The 18,244-nt window shown below is 33.9% G+C and overlaps 1 long non-coding RNA gene across 2 annotated transcripts in view; it reads left to right on the top strand.

The window, feature by feature from the left end:
• The window catches only part of LOC112127437, a 119,576-nt gene that overhangs the window by 46,489 nt on the left and 54,843 nt on the right, over positions 1-18,244 (top strand). For both annotated transcript variants that reach the window (XR_002910564.1, XR_002910565.1), the window contains exon 2: positions 270-325. This is a non-coding gene — a long non-coding RNA (uncharacterized LOC112127437). The remainder of the gene's footprint in view (positions 1-269; positions 326-18,244) is intronic.

The following is an 18,244-nucleotide window of genomic DNA, read 5'->3' as shown; positions in this document are numbered from 1 at the left end:
AATGTAAAGCAAAATCCAGGATTTTTATTTTTAGATAGATGCTTTTCTGTTAGTTTTTATCTTCCATCTACAGGAGAATATAACTAATTTATAATTCAGCAAATTGGCAGATTACATCGAACTGTCGATGACCATTCTGCCAATAAGTTGTAATCTCTATTATAGATCAATAAGCAATAATCAGCTCTCTAATCGCTCCACAGTGCTATATATAAATAATATATTTTTTTCTACAAATAAGTATATTTGATTATTTCAATTTGTTTTAGGTCATTTTATTAGTCCGAAGTTGGCTGACCAGTCTGAAGAAACTGCAACTGTGACGGTCAGTAAAGATTACATTTCAATTTAAACAGGGTGTTCGTGCAAAACGAAAATAGTGTAGTACACCCAGTACAAAGTAAAAACAGAATTTTAAAGTGCATCATTATTTGTTGGAGGTTTTGAATTTTTAACAATGTAACATCGAACGGTCTTTGTTTTAGGATCCGTCCCAAGTCAATAAATCATGTATTATGTGCAGTAATATTGTAAGACCTTTGTACCAAAATATATCAAATTCTGTACGTTCTATCATAATGCATCAAGTTTCAATAATTTCAAGGTGGGGGTGGTAAATAATTTGATCAGTTTTCATTTGTAGTAATTTTAGGTATATTTTAACATACCATAAAAAATAAATATTGAAGCTATTTTAAATTAATATTTCAGATTGTTTTATAGTTTAATTAAAGTAATAATAGTTTACATATTAGTTGATAGTGGATGATGGTTAGTCAGTCGGTGAGTCCTGGGTTTCTCACTGAAAATTGCGCAAAGTCAAAACGCTTTGAGTGAATTGAAACCTGCGAGTGTAGACGAATCCATTAAATAGGTTGTACCACCATATGTCGGGTTTGAATGCAGGGCCGCTGGATTCGAACCCGGGACCTTTACCTTACATTGATGAGCGCCGTGTCAACGTCCTCCGTTGCGGCCACCGACGGCCCCCTAATCCAAATATTAACTATATAGTTTTTCCACATAATAGTTTCGATAAGCTTTGTCTAATACACATGAATTCCATTTATTTGTATAGTAACGAAAATATATACAAAGAATTAAAGTAAATACTAAGCACATTGTTGTCTTCTCAATAATAATAAAAGAAATAGGATCTGTTTGTAAAAACAAGTCATTGTTCAAAAATTAATAGATTAGTTTAGCTGTCATGTTGATTAATTGTATTTCGTATAGGTAGGACCGATGTTGTTAAGGATAATTTCCCATGTGTACATATCCTATGTAACCATCAATGTCCATTTATTCTCTTTTAATGCTAATGTCGCAAAATATGTGCTTTTTCGCTAATATTTTTTTAGGTAAGTCATGCGAATGTAAAAAATAATGTAAATTCATCTTAAATGACTAATTAGGTACTTTTTTATCATGCAGTATGTTTTTGGCAAAGTTCACTTTGAAAAAACGTTTTAATGGATAGGTTTTATTAGTTTTGATTTAGTAAGTTGACGTGACAGTGTAAACGGGAAGATTGACCGGTTGTTTTTCGCTCATATTTGTGAATGGTAAGACACATCTTGCTAATCGAATTAAGGGCAGACAAAACCCCCATTATCTATGTGGGAGACAGCCACCCACCCACATCTGCTCTCTTTTAAAATGAAGAAAAGTTATTTCTGTGATGCAGCACGGCTTCGTCTAACTACCCGTTGGTATCGCTAACAAGAGGTCAAATCACTTCATAATACCTTTTTACATATTATTGCCAATTAAAATTCCACAGGCTGTGCCAAGTCGTTCCCTATCTGGCCGACTCATATTTGCCATATTGCTCGACGTTCGGCACCGCCTCATAGAATTTTAATTGAGAAGACGACAGCCAATGATTGCCTTCCTCTATGACAGGAATTACTACTACTGTTTTTCTTTAAAGCAATTTTTTAAAAATAAAGTATAAAATCATTCAATTTAATGAAATGTTTGTTGCATAACGATATCGTTTAACGTATGCTGTAATTAAGTGAAGAAGTATTAGAAAAATAAGTCCCCTGCTTTCAGGACAATATTTACTTAAAACGGGTTGACATTATTAATTCATGGCTTTTGTCAAACGGATTTTTGGGTCAAACATCAAATTTGCATACGGCCATATCCAGTGGCTTTGTGATCATATAATCCCAAAGCATCTTTCACCCCAGTCCTGTCATAGGTCGGGTCTAAACTTTTATGAACTTTATTTTTCAAACAGAACATTTCAGTTGTAACAACAGTATGCCATAGAAATGGAAAAGAGTCAATTCACAAGGTTCAAGTTTTATGGCCAAACACTGTAATTGTTGAAACATTGATATCTGTTATTTTTATTCTGACCGTGTATGAAGTCGGTTTGTTTTTGAATGCCTTAGAACCAAAAAATTGAATCTGCCTTAGGCTTTTATTTTTATAGCATCACATCCGGCTTCCGACATTGTTTCTCCATCCAATCCGCGTTAGTTAAAATTACTAGTGACCTACACACCGCAATTGACCAACAAAAAATTGCGAAACTAATTCTCCTTGACTTTATAAAAGCCTTTGATTCCGTCGATCATTCATCAATTCTATCCAAACTTGAATCCCTTTCCTTTTCCAACATTACCCTTCGATGGTACCCTTGTATCCCCTCTTGTGATCAGCATTTACATCAATGATCTCCTCGACTCCATTCATCATTGCAATTACCACCTCTATGCCGACGCCTCCCAAATTTTTTAAGTCCTTCCATCCCTTAGATCTACATTTGGCTATCCGCAGAATTAAGGAAGATCTGAATTCCATAAACGAATGGGACCAGTAAAAACAACATAGAATTAAATGCTAAGAAGTACATAGCCATTGTTATAAGATCCAGTCACCTCCGCAAATCTCTTCCCGATCCTTCCTATCACCAACAACAACCAGCCTATTTCCCTCTGCTCCACTGATAAAAACTTCGGGGTTTACCTTCGACCAAAATCTTTCCTGGTAGCCACTCATCTCCAAAATTTCCCAGTTTGGTTGCTGAAGATTGGCCAATAGCTCAAACCTCCAAAAAATAAAACATTACCACGGATTTCTTGGATTTTTTAATACCGTTCATCTATAAGTAAAGTGCTATACACAGTAAATTAAACTATAACTAACTATACCATAAATAAAGTACCTGGTTTCTTATTGTTTTAAAATGAGCACTGAACGTACCAGGTACCCAGAAATGTTCGTGTAGGTTAAAGGGTGTTGTCACAATTAAAATTAGTTTAAAAATATTTTATTCGGAATATGGTCTCCATCGGCGTCTGTAACCTTCTTCCAACGTGTAACTTGCCCTTCTTATAAACGTTTGGGCCACGGGACTTAAAATTGATTTCACCTAATTGCGGCGATTATCGAAATTGTCCATTGCTAAGAAAAGGTGAAAACAGATTGTACCAAGTCCGGAGAGTACCGAGGGTGTGGTAGGTCTTCTTCTCGTGACAACCGATGAGGTATCGCGATGCCCTGGTGAAAAATGACACTTTTTTCTGTTTCTGATAGGTTGTTTCTGGGCCAGGGCAAGAGATACAAGTTGCAGTTGGCTTCAGTATATGTCTGCAGTGATGGTCTGGGTACGTGGTAGGAGTTAGGTAGGTAGTGCACAGACCAGTTTTTTGAATTGGTTGTCACATCTATTGGGGTCATTTGGTGTCAGCCAATGGTACGACCTCCTGTATTATTGTACAGGATCTATTTTTCGTCGCATGTCATTAGGTCAAAAAACATCTCTACTTTGTGCCGTGAAAGCAATGAAAGGCAAATGTTATACACTGAAGCTTGTTAGCGCTGGCCAATTTATGAAGAATCCGTTTGCTCAGCTTCCTCGTTTTCCCATGTCAATGTAAGCTTGAGTGAATGTTTTCATCGCTTCCGTTGAACACTGGCTTCTCGTGATATGTTTTATTCGAATCAAGTTCGATAGCGTCCCTCAATTCGTTGTGATTCAAGATATAAGTTCTAACAAACCGTGGTTCATTTTTAATCCCCTCGTTCCCAGAAGCCAACTTTTTGCACCAATTTTGGCAGTGCGCTTACTTATTGTTTCATCACTGAACGCAGTGCAAATTTTACAAGCTTCACTAGTCGCCTAAATTCATACAATAATAAAATATATAGTGAATTGTTTAAGGTACTTTTTCTTTAAGAATTATCATGTTGGGATTACGGGGTGTAAACATTAATCTCCTATGCAAATAGAAATGTTGATTAACATCTGTATAACATATTGTTTTAATAAAACAATAACAAATGAAAAACAGCACGTACCTTTCTGGATACCTGGTAGAACTTAAAATTTAAGTAAAAAAGTGAACTTAATTGAACATACTCGTTGGTTGTGTCCGAGTCACGTTTTCGCTTCTTCCATCTTAGATGCGAGATCGCGATTTAAGAGCCAAGGGGGGGGGTCCGTCTTTCCATAGTTTCTCCAAGAAGTTGGTTGGGGTGATTAAAGTTGAACTTCGTTGACTACAGAACTATGTAAGTCTGTATGCGTTGCCTGAAGTCTTTGAGTATCATCACTGTCATCAGTCTCATATATTGGAACCAGAAGTGAATACACCGCTCCATTATCAAATGGTTTATCCGCTTGTATCGCTATATTTTTCTTTTTATTGTTACAACTTTAGAGTACCTTTTGATCAAACTGATGCGGTTCCATTCATTGCTGCCAAAGGGTCTGGGTCAAATAAATATGCATCGACCGGAACAGATAGCAATCTAAAGGCAAGATGTACAAAGAGTTGGATTGGCATGACAGAAATCTATTCACCCGGTCGGACTAGTTGGGAACTGTATTTGATATAAATGACCGTTTCATTGTCAGGGGAAATTTCCTGCATCCGTTTTAATCTGGCAAAACCTTTAGCATGGTACTCGGTGTGACTACACTTTGAAGTGGTTAATTAAGCCTTAGTGAAACTGATCTATAATCGCTAACTATCTAATAAATGAATCAAAGCTAGGAAAGTGTTATAAATGTGAGAACTAATACAAAAATATCCGACGTATCGACAATAAGAATAGAAGACTACAGCAAATTCGATTATTATATGCTGACGCTGAAAGATAAAGAAATGCGTGATGTTTTCGATATTCTTCGCAGAAATTTTATATTCCTCGTACTTTAACAATAAATTTTTATGTTGCAGATGGAAATTCAAAATGGATGAATTAAATTTCTTCCGTTTAACGCCAAAGTCTCAAGATGACTGACATAATCAAGTTTCTGTAAATGAAAAAACTACTTTTACAATACCTCCTGTTCGGTGAGAATTTATGCTTCCCTCTGACACCGTCGCAAATTCTCTTTCTTAAAAATTTTTGATTCGTTTATAGGAAACGAATCACGTTAACGTTTATAGAATCTTTGTCAGAAAAACTAGGTTTTCATGACAGCAGTGAGCACGAATTCCAACTGACAAACATTGCCATGGAAGTCCTCAAAACATAATTAATGATTATTAGTAATTGATGAACAAACAGGCTCTTAAATTTTATTTGCCCTTGTCCAATATCCATTTCCATTTATTTGTCAAAAAATGACAACTCAACATTATTATTTAATCAATAATTAAATCAGACAACCAACAGTTTTAATAAATTGATTCAACACGCACCTCGTACACTGGGGTCGATTATTAATTATTCTATACGTTTCTATATCCATCCATAATTGCTCTTTTAATTATACCTTTTGGAATCAAGAACTACCTTCTCAACTAAAACATTATTTATCGACGAATCGGCCGTCAACGGTTTTATGATTTGGCCAGTAACGTGTAAAATAAAACTTCATAAGAAAATCGCATTTCATGAAAGGGTATAGTTTTTCCACTTCTTGGTAAACTTTTTTAGAAAAAAATTCATTTTATTGAAAGGATTATATTTTCATTTTGTCAAAAAATGATAGCAAAACAGACGTAGCAACCAATATTTCCAAAAACTCCCAGGATCGTAAAAATAATTAATGTGCAGTTTAAAAAAAAAGTATAAAATTTTGTCACAACTTTAAGCTGGGTTTCCTTTGCGCGAAAATCACTCGCGAAACTTATCTCGCGTTGTGGATTCCTAGCCGGGACTGCGAAACGTTTTGCGCGAAAATGTTTGCTGTTTTTTAGTGAGCAAACTGATGGCTCACCATGTCATTCTTCACGTAATAATTTGAAGAAAAAAAAATTGTAAATTGGTACAACACTCACAAATTAGTTGGACGTTAAGCCCAATTATTGCACGAATTATTTCGTTAATCAATTGACAAGACAATAAACGAAAATAATAGAAAGTGCACAGATGACCGATAAACTTTGTCTAGTGTTAAAAGCTTACAATCCATCAAACTCTTTACGATGTATCATTAGATCATTAAGCCCCTTCATTTCTCAGAAATAAGAAAACTTGAGGGCTTCTTTTGAAATTAAATTACTCTAAAACTTGGCTCATCATAATTCATCCAGTAAATAAAAAACGCACTGATACCCTTTATTTAAAGATAAACTTAAAATATTGTTCTGGCAATCACAATATTGTGCAAAACACAGTTTGATAATTTTCATAAAATTACAACTGATTGCGCTAATTATCTCATTTTGCTATCTGGTTCATATTAAAATGAACTAATCGCAACTCTGTTAATTTGTTTACGCTTTAATTCGAATACTAGTTTATTGTGTAGTTGGATTATGGCATCATTTGTTTAATCAAAATTGATTTGACTTAGAGAATAAAAAGAATACAATTACAATTAGGCACTTTATAACATTACATTAAATAATATAACACTAGAATAAAGCAGTTATTTAATTTGAGGGGGTAGCAACTGTTTTTAGGATTAGATTTTTTAAGTCTTCTTATACACGATGGATTTTACGTTTCTTACACATTTGTTTTTCAAAAGTGACGGTGCTTAAGCATAAAACTCTGAAATATTTTACGATATTTCATAAAGAAAATTATTTGTGCAAATAAAGGCAAAAATGGTTGCCTTTTTTCGGTACCGCTCTCTAAAAATCTTTTTTGTCTATTACAACCAATAAGTTTTGGCTTGCTATATAATAAATGAAAGTATATAGTAATAAACAGGTTAATATCTTGAGATATTACATGAACCAACAAAAATCAGCGAGGAAAAGTAGATCAGGATAATAGGTAGCTATCAAACAATAGGTTTGCTATTTTGTAGATCACAGGAAGAAATCTCACTATTTAACATATAGCTAGCCAGATACGTTTCTAACAAGGTATGTAAAAAAATAGACAAAGAAAGTTTTCAAAACGCCAAAGTAAATTGCGTTATTTAATGTCAAGAGTATTAAATTTAGGATATCTACCTCTGATTATGAAATTGCTTTTTAGATGTAATTAATAATTAATGAAAAGTATACATATATGGTAAGCTGTGGATGGTTTCCAAATAAATTAGATATAAAGAAGTGTAAAATGGTAATTTTTTATAATTGGAATTTGCTAAATTTGGGCACCATAGCAAAGTGTAACTCGAAATGCCGAACAGTGAACGCGCTTATTTGATGTGTACAGAATTTTTTATTGTCAATAAAATTACCCTGGACTGAATATATTACTTCACTTTAATATAACTTTAAATGTAAACGAATATTTATTGATTTCTTGGTCGAATAGAAAAAATATTTGTTTATTGTTAATAAAATTGCCCTAGACTGAATATATGACTATACTTTAACATAAATTTAAGTGTATACGAATATTTATTGATTTCTTGGTCGAATAGAAAAAAATAAAAACACATTGGCGTGATATGTTATAGACGTGGTATGTTTATCATTTTTTATGGTATATACCGTGAGGATTTCAGCTGCCGTGAAAGTTTTTTTGGAAAAATTATTCCTTTTAAGGTCGCCAATGTTTATTATTCCTTGGTTAGTTACCCTTGATGCGAGAATATGACCTGCTTAGTTATTCCATTGACATATATTGGCCATGTATTTCTATACTTCTATTATTGAGTACATATTATATTATATTAAGCTTATGCAAAAGAATCTTATTTGTTTTTTGACCATAAATTTCTAAAAGAAAATTACGCGAATGTAATTGATAAAAACCTATTTTTATTTTAATCTTTAGTTCAGTGAAAAACAGGTTTGTTTCTGGCCATTAAAAGTAATAATACAGTGGGCGTAATCTAGTTTCGAAGTCATCACGATCTGTAGATAGCTGAAAATATGACGATGAACGAAAAAACTCGGCTTATCTGTTTCAAATTTATTTCAACAAATAACTGGACGTTCTAGATTAAGATATTTGTTAAGACATTGCTTTTTAAAAGACAAGAGTATTTGTTCTTTCTGAGAGGAGGTATGGCGGAAGGGATAATAATAGCAATACCGTGCACATAGATTAGGAATAAAATTGGGCTCAAAATTGCACCCTGAGGAAGAACCTGAAAAGTATTGTACGGACGAAACGCAGAGTCATTGATACTTATAATTATATGTCTGTACCCTATAATATTAAAAATATTCTGGATAACGACATCTGTCAGACCAATATTGGACACTTTTTACGAAAGAATGCCTAAAGCGGGGAACACACCCAAATCCAAAATCCAATTTTCCATAAGATTGTATTTTCTCCGTGCACATCTGCCCGATGCCACGCAACCCTGCCCTACTCTACGCTACGCGATCCCCACTGTCCAGATTTTCGTCCAGTAGCATCGAGTACAAAAGAACGGACACTCATATTTTTTTCAAAACTATATGTATTATTGTCGTTATATTAATTAAAACATACTTATTTTAATATAAACCAAATTAAAGGAGATCAAAATGCATTAGTTTTTATTTAAAATTTTTTTGTAAAATGATTTGGCAGAAAATTGATCACAACACCGGGATACCATTTATTTATAGAATGAATTTAACTTACAATTTATTACATAGATTTGCTCATAAAATTTAACAAAAATTTAGTACACAATTTTGCTAATATAATTTAATTAACAATTTATTTCATGGAATTGCTCATAAAATTTAATTAACAATTTATTACATGGTTTTGTTCATAAAATTTAACTAACAATTTATTAAATGGTTTTGTTCATAAAATTTAACTAACAATTTATTACATGGTTTTTTTAATAAAATTTATTATATGGTTTTGCTCATAAAATTACACAATTTTCGGCGAGTAGCGTCAGAACCGGACATTCTTATTTTTTGTAGTTTATTTCGAACTCTGTATATGTAATTTTGTCGTTATATTAATTACAAAATGCTTATATTAATGTAAACCAAATTATACGACATCAAAAATTCATCAGTTTTTATAAGAATTATTTAATTATGATGGTTAGGCAGAAAATTTATCAAAACACCGGAATAACTTTATTCAAAACAATTAAATTTAACTAACAATGTATTACATGGTTGTGCTGATACAATTTAACTAACCATTTATTACATGGTTTTGCTCAAAATAATGCATTAAGAACAAAAGAGGCGTTGCGATTGTGATACTGATTTCGGATTACACGCTGTGTGACTGTACGTGGCGTGCGCTTGACGTCGAACAGGTGTGCACACCCTACCAAAACGAGACAAGTAGGGCATTGTTAGTTAAATGTCGGGTAGCATCGGGTAGCGTCGCGTAGCGTTGCATCGGGTAAGTTCCCCGCTTAAATCTACTGTATCATATGCCGCTATAGCGCTATCAAGGATTTAGTGTCCGAAAAAACATCATGTATATCATAAATTAAATTTGCCTGTGCATGCTGGACTGACAGCCCCTTCCGAAAACCGGACTGAGATTCCGGGAGTAATTTATTACTTTCCAGCCACAAGTGGAAACGGTGTTTTATAATTCTTTCATAAGTTTTTAGAATACATGATGTGAGAACTATTTGACGATATGACGTCGACATATTGGGGCCTTTATTTGGTTTCAGCATCAATTTTATTAGCGATACCTTCCATGTTTCTCGAATAGGACTGCTACCCTGCCAAATTCTATAAAATATGGCCAAAAGCAACTTTTTACTTGTCTTCGAAAGGTGGCTTAACATTGAATAATGAATATTATCGATCCCAGGGGCGGAATTATGGGAACTTTTCAGGGCATTATTTAGTTCTGTAATGGAAAATTCACATGCACACTGTTGATTATTTGAGAGCTCTCAGCTTGCAGCTGGGCCCTGGGGACACAATTTTTGAATAAATTCTTCAGTCCAAGGGCCCACGACAATATGTTAACTGGGGTTCGAGCTATTGTTTTAATCATTTTAATTTGGACCATACCGTTGATAAAACTGAGCTGTTATATAGCACAGAACTATATTCAATGTGACTTTTTGCCGATTTTACATCCCTGTGGAATTTGGCGTTAAGCCTTTTCGATTCTATGTAGCTCTGCGGTGAAAGATAATTGCTTGTGAAACTTCAAATTGTTTCTGTTTGCAATAAAAAAAGCAAAAAACACTGCACTTTCTCATTAGGGTCTACTTGCTTAAGGTAAAAACAGGCAAGAAAAAGGCTTTTCTTTTCCCTTTTTCTTGCTATTTCTTTTATATCTATGTTTTTATATTTTAAGAAGTAGAAAGAAGGTCATTGACTGTCACTGGTGTAATCTTTTCACTGGGTCATTTGAAACCCTAGGTCTTATCGCCATTGAGTGGTCGTTTCACATTCGACGCGACAAGGTTGGTAGTATCTCCCTCGTCACTGCATGACTTACAAATTGGGGTCATTGTTAAATATAATTTGTGTAGTTGTTTTATGAAATGCTGGTAACAGGTATAGAGCCTATCACTCTTCAGAAGTTTTACCTGGGTCATCTTAGTACTCTAGGTTAGTGTCCATTGAGCGGTTGCTTCACATTTGAAGTTAATATAGTAAGCAGTATCTTCATCCTTATTGCATGATCATAGCCCTATTCACTTCTATGTAGCGATATGTTTGCCAGTTATGGTGAGGGTTTTTTAACTACTTTTCACTAGTTTTCTATGTTCGGCACCTCTAGAGCTCGTCCATTTCTCCTTTTGTTTGTCCACTCCTGATCAAAGTTTCTTGTTCTAGGCGTTCTACTATAGGCATTTGGTCTCCTCTGGCCAGTTTGTCTGCTTGTTCGTTATTCAAAATTCCTTTGTGCCCTTGCACTCAGACTTTTTAGTGATTTCTAGTTCTTATGTTTTTTAGGTTTTTACTTGTCATTTTCACTGCATATGCTTTCAGGACTACTCTGCCGTCTCATCTTATGAGAATATTTTTGCCAGTGGAACCACTTTTAAAATTTTCTTTCGCACAAGCAAAGTTATCTTGTATTTCAATTTAAAAGGGCCGAGTTGTGTTTTCCTAAAGAGTTTGAATGCTCATATGAGTCATACGGTCAATCGTATTTCCCGGGTGTGATTTTATTTGTATTTCTCATACAATTTAATTGTTTTTGGAGTCTGTATGATGAAGTTTTCCTAGTTTTTCCTGTACATATGTTTCCAATAAAGGTAAGCTTAGTACTGTTTCTAAAACCTCATTTATGATGGCGTCCTAACTTTACGAACATTGGTCAGCGAACCTCTAAGGCTTTGTAACAAACCAACACTGATAGCATGCATTTCAATTTGAAAGACCGAGATGTACTTCCTCAATGAGTTTCATTGCTCATATTTCGGTCTTGGACAGAATATAATCGAACCAGTCTCTGATTTCTCTTCCCCTTTTTATCCTCTTATATAGGATGTTGCAAAGAATGTTTAAAGAATAAGCGAATAAATGTCTTTTGATCGTAAACTGTGAAGTGCTGTTTTACCGCCATGATCAACATATTGTTACTTTTCGAGAACCTTTGTATCAGATAATTAATTGAATACAGACACTGTATTTGAGATTAATTATTGATCACGTTCTAAAAATAATTTTAAAAGGTACAAGACTGTCATGTTAAAGAGTAAGATGAACATAGAATGCTACAGTCTCATGTTTCGTTTATGAAGGAGAGAAAATTACAGGTCACAACCGCGAGACTCCGCTTTATCGATTATTGCTTCAGAATTGATCACGTTTCATTAATAATGAAAGTTTTTTTTAAAATTCTAACTCTAAAAAGGCTCAGGTTTGTGAATAGAATTTTCTAGTTTGTGAAATTACCGAAAAGCATCACATTCGTTAACGAGGCGTAAAAAATGGCTTAACATACGCTGCTTCACCACTTATTCATATAGATTATCGTTGTGTCGGACAATAATAAAATTGAATGATCTTTTTATATTATACAGTGTTGGCTATTGATCACCTTGCAAACATAATCGAAGAAAGATTTTTATTTAAAAGAAAAACAAAGAAAATACCGAAGTAGCCATGTAGTTGCTGGAGCACTCTCTACACCTTCCCATCCCGTCTACCCGCCACGTCGCCTTAACTCTACGATGGACTCGAGACCTCCTTGCCCCTCAATCTCTCACACCGAGGACAAGCATTAGCATAACTCGTGTCCTTCGGGAGCAGTACTGGCCGTAGTGTTAGTGTTAGTTAGTGGGAAAAAACGTTTTGTGATGTATAATATAATATAATAACATGTACTAATATGTATAGTATACGAATAAAGTAATTTAAAAAAGAATTAGAAAAAGAATATGAGAGACTCTCACGCCGCGGTCGTGGGTTCGATTCCCACCGTCGCCTCGGGCCCTTTTTTCCCGATAACCCGCAATTTGAACACACAAGAATTCTTACTATGGCTAATATGCAAGATCATAAGGCCAATAAAAAAAATTAGTTTTTGGAGTAAACCAAATGGATTAGCTGGCTCAGAGCTTGTTCAACTCTTATGAAAATCATATTTGTACTATAAGAACGTTCATTCATAAAAAAAAGAGAGAAAAAACTTTCCACTCGGGAAGTTTTCCATCTTTACATAGATAAATTCCTTTTGAAAGTTTTAGTTGAGTTTCATAATCATATTGTCTTCCTCGTTCAATTACAAAAAAAAGGTAAATAAATAAAAAAAGGAAAGCATTAGCAACCATTTTAATCTTTTAATGGTTAACAAAATTTGTTGTTAATTCCCGTGGGAGACATTCTGGAATACATTAAAAGTCGAAGGTACGATGGATTTCAGTGATAAAACGTTTTACCGGTTCCAAAAAGTTTCCATCCTAGGAGTCCCTGTATATTTTTTTATTCGAATCGTAAGAATATGATCCACGATTTTTTATACTATTAGGTTAAATATTTGTTTATTTATTAGGACGTAAAGTTATCAATTATTTAATGATTAATTGGAAATCGTGAAATGCTGTCTAGTGTGCCGTAGATTTTAGAAAAACATTTTGTTTATCGTGCCAACGTTTCGATCTTGATTGAGATCATCTTCAGGGCTCAAAGTGTTTGTTTTCCGTGTAGATGTGTCATTCTTGTGTGTCGAGTTGAGAGTTTCGCAATTTCCAAATAATCATTAACTAACGTCACTAAACACCACACATCAATTATTTAATTAAAAAAAGATCATATTTAGAAAGAAAATAATTTGTAATGTTAATATGTCTACTGGTCCAATATCATGTGTTAAGCTTTTGACCCGAAATCCGTTTCCATGATGTCGATTTGTAACGAGGGCATTTCAAACATTTTGTTTACTCCTTTTCAGTTAAAAAGTTTGAATACATCGCAATTTGAATGAAACGCTGAAGTAAGTATTATGTAAATATTTTCTCGTCTCACGTATTATTAGCTCACGAGGTTAGTCACATTTTTACGACTTAAACTGACTTGAAGGATCGTTGAGAATGATTTGTAGCTTGCTTTTTTTCGACATGAAAATCAAACAACATTATTAAAACGTTGCCCTCAGAGTTTTGCTGATATGTTACTTTACATACTTAATAAACGCACATTAACGAAGTCAATTCAGTAGACTAAATGTAAAATTAGTTGTTTCTTAAAAAAGTTCAAAAACAATGAGGAAAATTTAAATATGCATTGAAATGTTATTACTGAAATTTTTATATACCTAGTATACTTAAACAATATGGCATTTTTAAGTTTAAAAATTGAAATTAAGAAATCAAAGATGAAGACAAAACTGTTTATTGCTTCAGAATTCAAATGAGTCTTAATAAACATTTTAAATTCCGTAAAAATTAAACATTGAAAAATCCTTTATCCTTGTTTTGGTTTAAGGATTAAGTGTGTTTATGTCTAATTGTTATTCCCAATTTAAAACATAGCATAAACAAATATTTATTGATAAAAAATGAGACAAATTAAGAGCAGAATTTTCTTTTATCGAGAAAATGAAAAAAAAATCAGTTGGGTGGAATTTATTGCCTGTCAGTAAAGTATGTCAGTATATATAGTACGTTTAATATCTGATATTGATATTCAATTCTAAATAGGCACGAGGGATATTTTTTTGTGAAACAATTATTTGGACAATAACTTTTCATTTTGGTTCGTATATTTTCGCTTTGGAAGTCTCATGCTTTGTATACTATCAATTAGAACGTTTATTTTAGTAATTTAGTATGTCATAAAAATATAAATTATAAGTTTTATTGAATATATTTTCCAGGTGGTAAAGAATAATTTATGTAGATAATATTAAACAGTCTCTTTGTTGTTATACTGCCAAGATAAAGGTTTCAATACGGCGGCTAGTTCCAAATTAAACTGATTTCTTATACTGTATAAATTCTAAAATCTATTGGAAGGTAAAATTCGAAAAACACTTCGTTTATCTTGACATATTAATATTTAAAAGCTTGAATATAATACTTGATACACTATTCTAATTCTCGTAATTATTAGAACAAATACAGGAAGATAACTCAAATAGTATGTAATTTTTTAATTAAGATAGACATTGTAAAAACTCACGTTTAACACGTTAATGTTGGTGGTATGTATTTGCCAGTCTACTGTGGATGGTGCACAACGAACTAATCGACTGTGATCTGAAGATCACTTTCTTTTTTCCGCATTCTCGCTGGTGAGAGGAAGAAGGAAAGATAAATAGATATAGATAGACAGAGACAGAAATAGTAGAGAGAGAGAGTGTGAGAAAGAGAAAAATGGAGAGTAAGAAAGAGAGACACGTAGAGAGAGAGAGAGTGAGAGAGAGTGAGAGAGAGAGTGAGAGAGAGTGAGAGAGAGAATGAGAGAGAGAGAGAGAGAGAGAGACCTGATCAATTGATTTAGATTTTGCAGGAAAATTCATCTGTTGGAATAATTCTATTAAACGGTGAAATATGTGTTATAAAGCACTTTTAAGGTATGAAAAAACAGGTTCATTGGTAAAATTTAGCTGTGAAACCACATTTTAATCACCAAAGTGAGTTATTCATGCTTTAATCACATTTACCTTTCTCGAATGTTCCCTTCGGCGTAGATCTTGTGCTTTTAATTTTTTTTTAAGGGTCGTTTTTTCATGTTTATGGTCTGCAGCATTTTACTTGTGAAACTAGGTCGTAGACAGGTAGGCTAGTTCGGTTATAAATTTAAAGAGCTATTGGTTTGTTTTTCTTTTCCGACCAGTTCGATAATTAAACATTTGTGTAGTTATTGCCTTTTTGTTTCTTACGAGATACGAATTTCATATTCTGGGTCAAAATGGTACGTTATGCTAAAATGTTTGATAATGCTATCGGTCAAGATGAGAGAGAGAGAGAGAGAGAGAGAGAGAGAGAGAGAGAGAGAGAGATCGCTCGATTNGAGTGAGAGAGTGAGAGAGAGCTCATATTTTTGTTCAGTGCTTTTTTTGTTCCCATGTCAATTTTACAGCTCTAATTTTAGCCCTTCGTTTTGGTTCCGGTCTGTAGTGCGATGACTGAACCTGCGTTGGCTAGTTGATCAGCATGTTTTTTTAAATCTATATTCATGTACCATAACACATCTGAAGGTAAACGTGAGCTATTAGACAATTTAGTAAGTCCCAGACTGGTTGGGAGTTAAAAGGATACGTATTTAGTGCTGTTATAACCTGCCTGGCTGTCCAAAAGTTTGTAGATCCGCGAACCTTTCATATTTTTCTTCATCACCTCTTGTGCAGAGGGGCTGGATTGCATGTATCTCCACTTGGAAGAAGGAACCCGTCCATAGGGTTTTGTTAGGATATAACCGGCATTTTTAAATCCTACACCTACTCCCAATTCCATATCTGATCCGTCAGTGTCATATTAGGTACCATTCCTAAAACGTAGAACTGCTTTTCTTCTAAATATCTATTAGGTGTTTTTGAAAAAGAAAAAACGTTTGTAAGTATGGGTTCGAATGTCGAGCCGCTAGATTCGAACTCGGGACCTTTACTTTACGATGAACACCATGTCAACGCCTAAACCTTTGTGGCCCTTGGTTTTTGGTAGATAATCTCTTCTAAGCTTAGTCGAGACTTTCTTGCCTGAGTTTTATTGTCCTCTTCTGCCCCAGGGTGTTGTTCCACTAAGCACGAGTCGTTAAATTGATTCATTTGGCAATTGCTACTTTTTTGTGGCAGTTTAAAAATTTACGGACAGCTTCTTCAACTTATGTGCCATATAAGCACAGATAATAATTTATAATTCCACATTCTCTAATGTTTTTTTATTTGTCCCACCTTGTTATCATGTCTATTGATTGCGATTTTGTCTTACTAATACTTGCAGTATTATGTTTACGGTTTCATTATGTCGCTTTAAAGGGGTACGTTTGTACCCGAAATGAGGAAAAATTGGTGGTTTTCTCCTCTGAGACATATTGAATCCGCCTCACTTATCCTGCAATTGATCCGGCTGTCGTTTCCGAGTGGGGTTGTATGATAGACGGATCTTTATTGTTAAATATCATTGCCCGAGTACTTGTTTTCCCGCTGTCCAATTTTCAACTGGCAGCACGGTGATGGCAGAAAACAAAACTCGAAAAAAGCACAATTACAAACACCTCCAGTCAATTTATTTGGAATCTTACAAAAAGAAATTCGTTATTTAAAGAAAAGATCAATTTGAAAACACCACGGGAGATCAATAACAGATGCAATACGTAAGCACGAATGAGCGAGCACTTTCCGTAATGCAGTAACATTTGAGCATGGTAGAGCGGAAAAACAACCCCGAAGTGTTACAAATACAAGCATACATTATAGATACACAGGCTGTATCGGAATTCTCAATTGGTTCGTCATTGAACAGGCAATTTATGACAGGCCACCTACATCCCTCCCTACATTTATCCCTCCAAATTAACCCTTTTAACTTCATATAAACTTTTTTTACTTTCAAATTAACCATTTTTTACAGCAATAAAAACATCAGATGAAATATAAGCATGTAAAGTAAAATTCCTAAAATTAAAATAAGCGATTTTTGTTTTAAGATAAAATAATTGGGCTCTTTTAAAACCATACGAAAATTAATTACAATTAAAATTCAATTTTTTAATTTTAAAAATTTACAAAATATTTTTCAATAAAAATAAAAGTCGCATTCCTAATGCAGATGCCATTAAGCGAGGGGAAATACAATACAATTCAAATTCGAGTTTTTCGATTACCTTTGGGCCAAACGATTCCAGAGGCGGAGTGTTAAAATAAATTGAACCCTTCCCTTTAAACGGCTGAGAAAGTCGAGTAATATCAAGTCTTGGAGAAGGCCCGTTAGAAAATGATGATTAAAAAAAGAAGAAAAAGAGATAAGAGTAGAAAACATGGCTACAAATTTATATTTTCGGTCCCAACAGATATGGATGAACTTAGGGAGTGGGTAGATTGATAATTATTGAAATAGACAAATCAATATATGAAATCGTATTTCCTTAGAATGTCACTATCACTACTATTTTCGATTTAATTAGTGATCATTATCATTATAGCATTTTACGTCAAATGAACGCTTGTTAACATCCCATAATGTCATACAATGTAATAAATATGGAATAAATAAATAACAAGTAAATAAATTTATGCAAATAAATGTGTATATAAATATTGAATACATTTCGAGTAAACAATAGTAGGTAGTAGTATTTCGAGTAATAGCCCGCGCGAGATCGAACGATGGGCTAGTTTTTGTTTGCCTGACAGGTTCTACAGGTCTTGTTCCCTGTTGTCTTTTTCTTTTCATCCGTCTGATGTTTTGCGGTGGTGGAGGATGAGGAAGGACGTTACGTAGTGGATGGTTTGGTCGTGGCTGGTTTGGTGGTTGGTCATGGTGCCTTTCGACATGGTGTAACCAATTGCGGTTATATAAGCTACC

Source organism: Cimex lectularius, unplaced genomic scaffold (genome assembly GCF_000648675.2).
Source record: "Cimex lectularius strain Harlan isolate CLEC.00 unplaced genomic scaffold, Clec_2.1 scaffold266, whole genome shotgun sequence".
NCBI classification, from domain to species: domain Eukaryota; kingdom Metazoa; phylum Arthropoda; class Insecta; order Hemiptera; family Cimicidae; genus Cimex; species Cimex lectularius.
The sequence above is the reverse complement of the archived record's forward strand: the minus strand, read 5'-3'. Positions and strand labels throughout refer to the sequence as shown.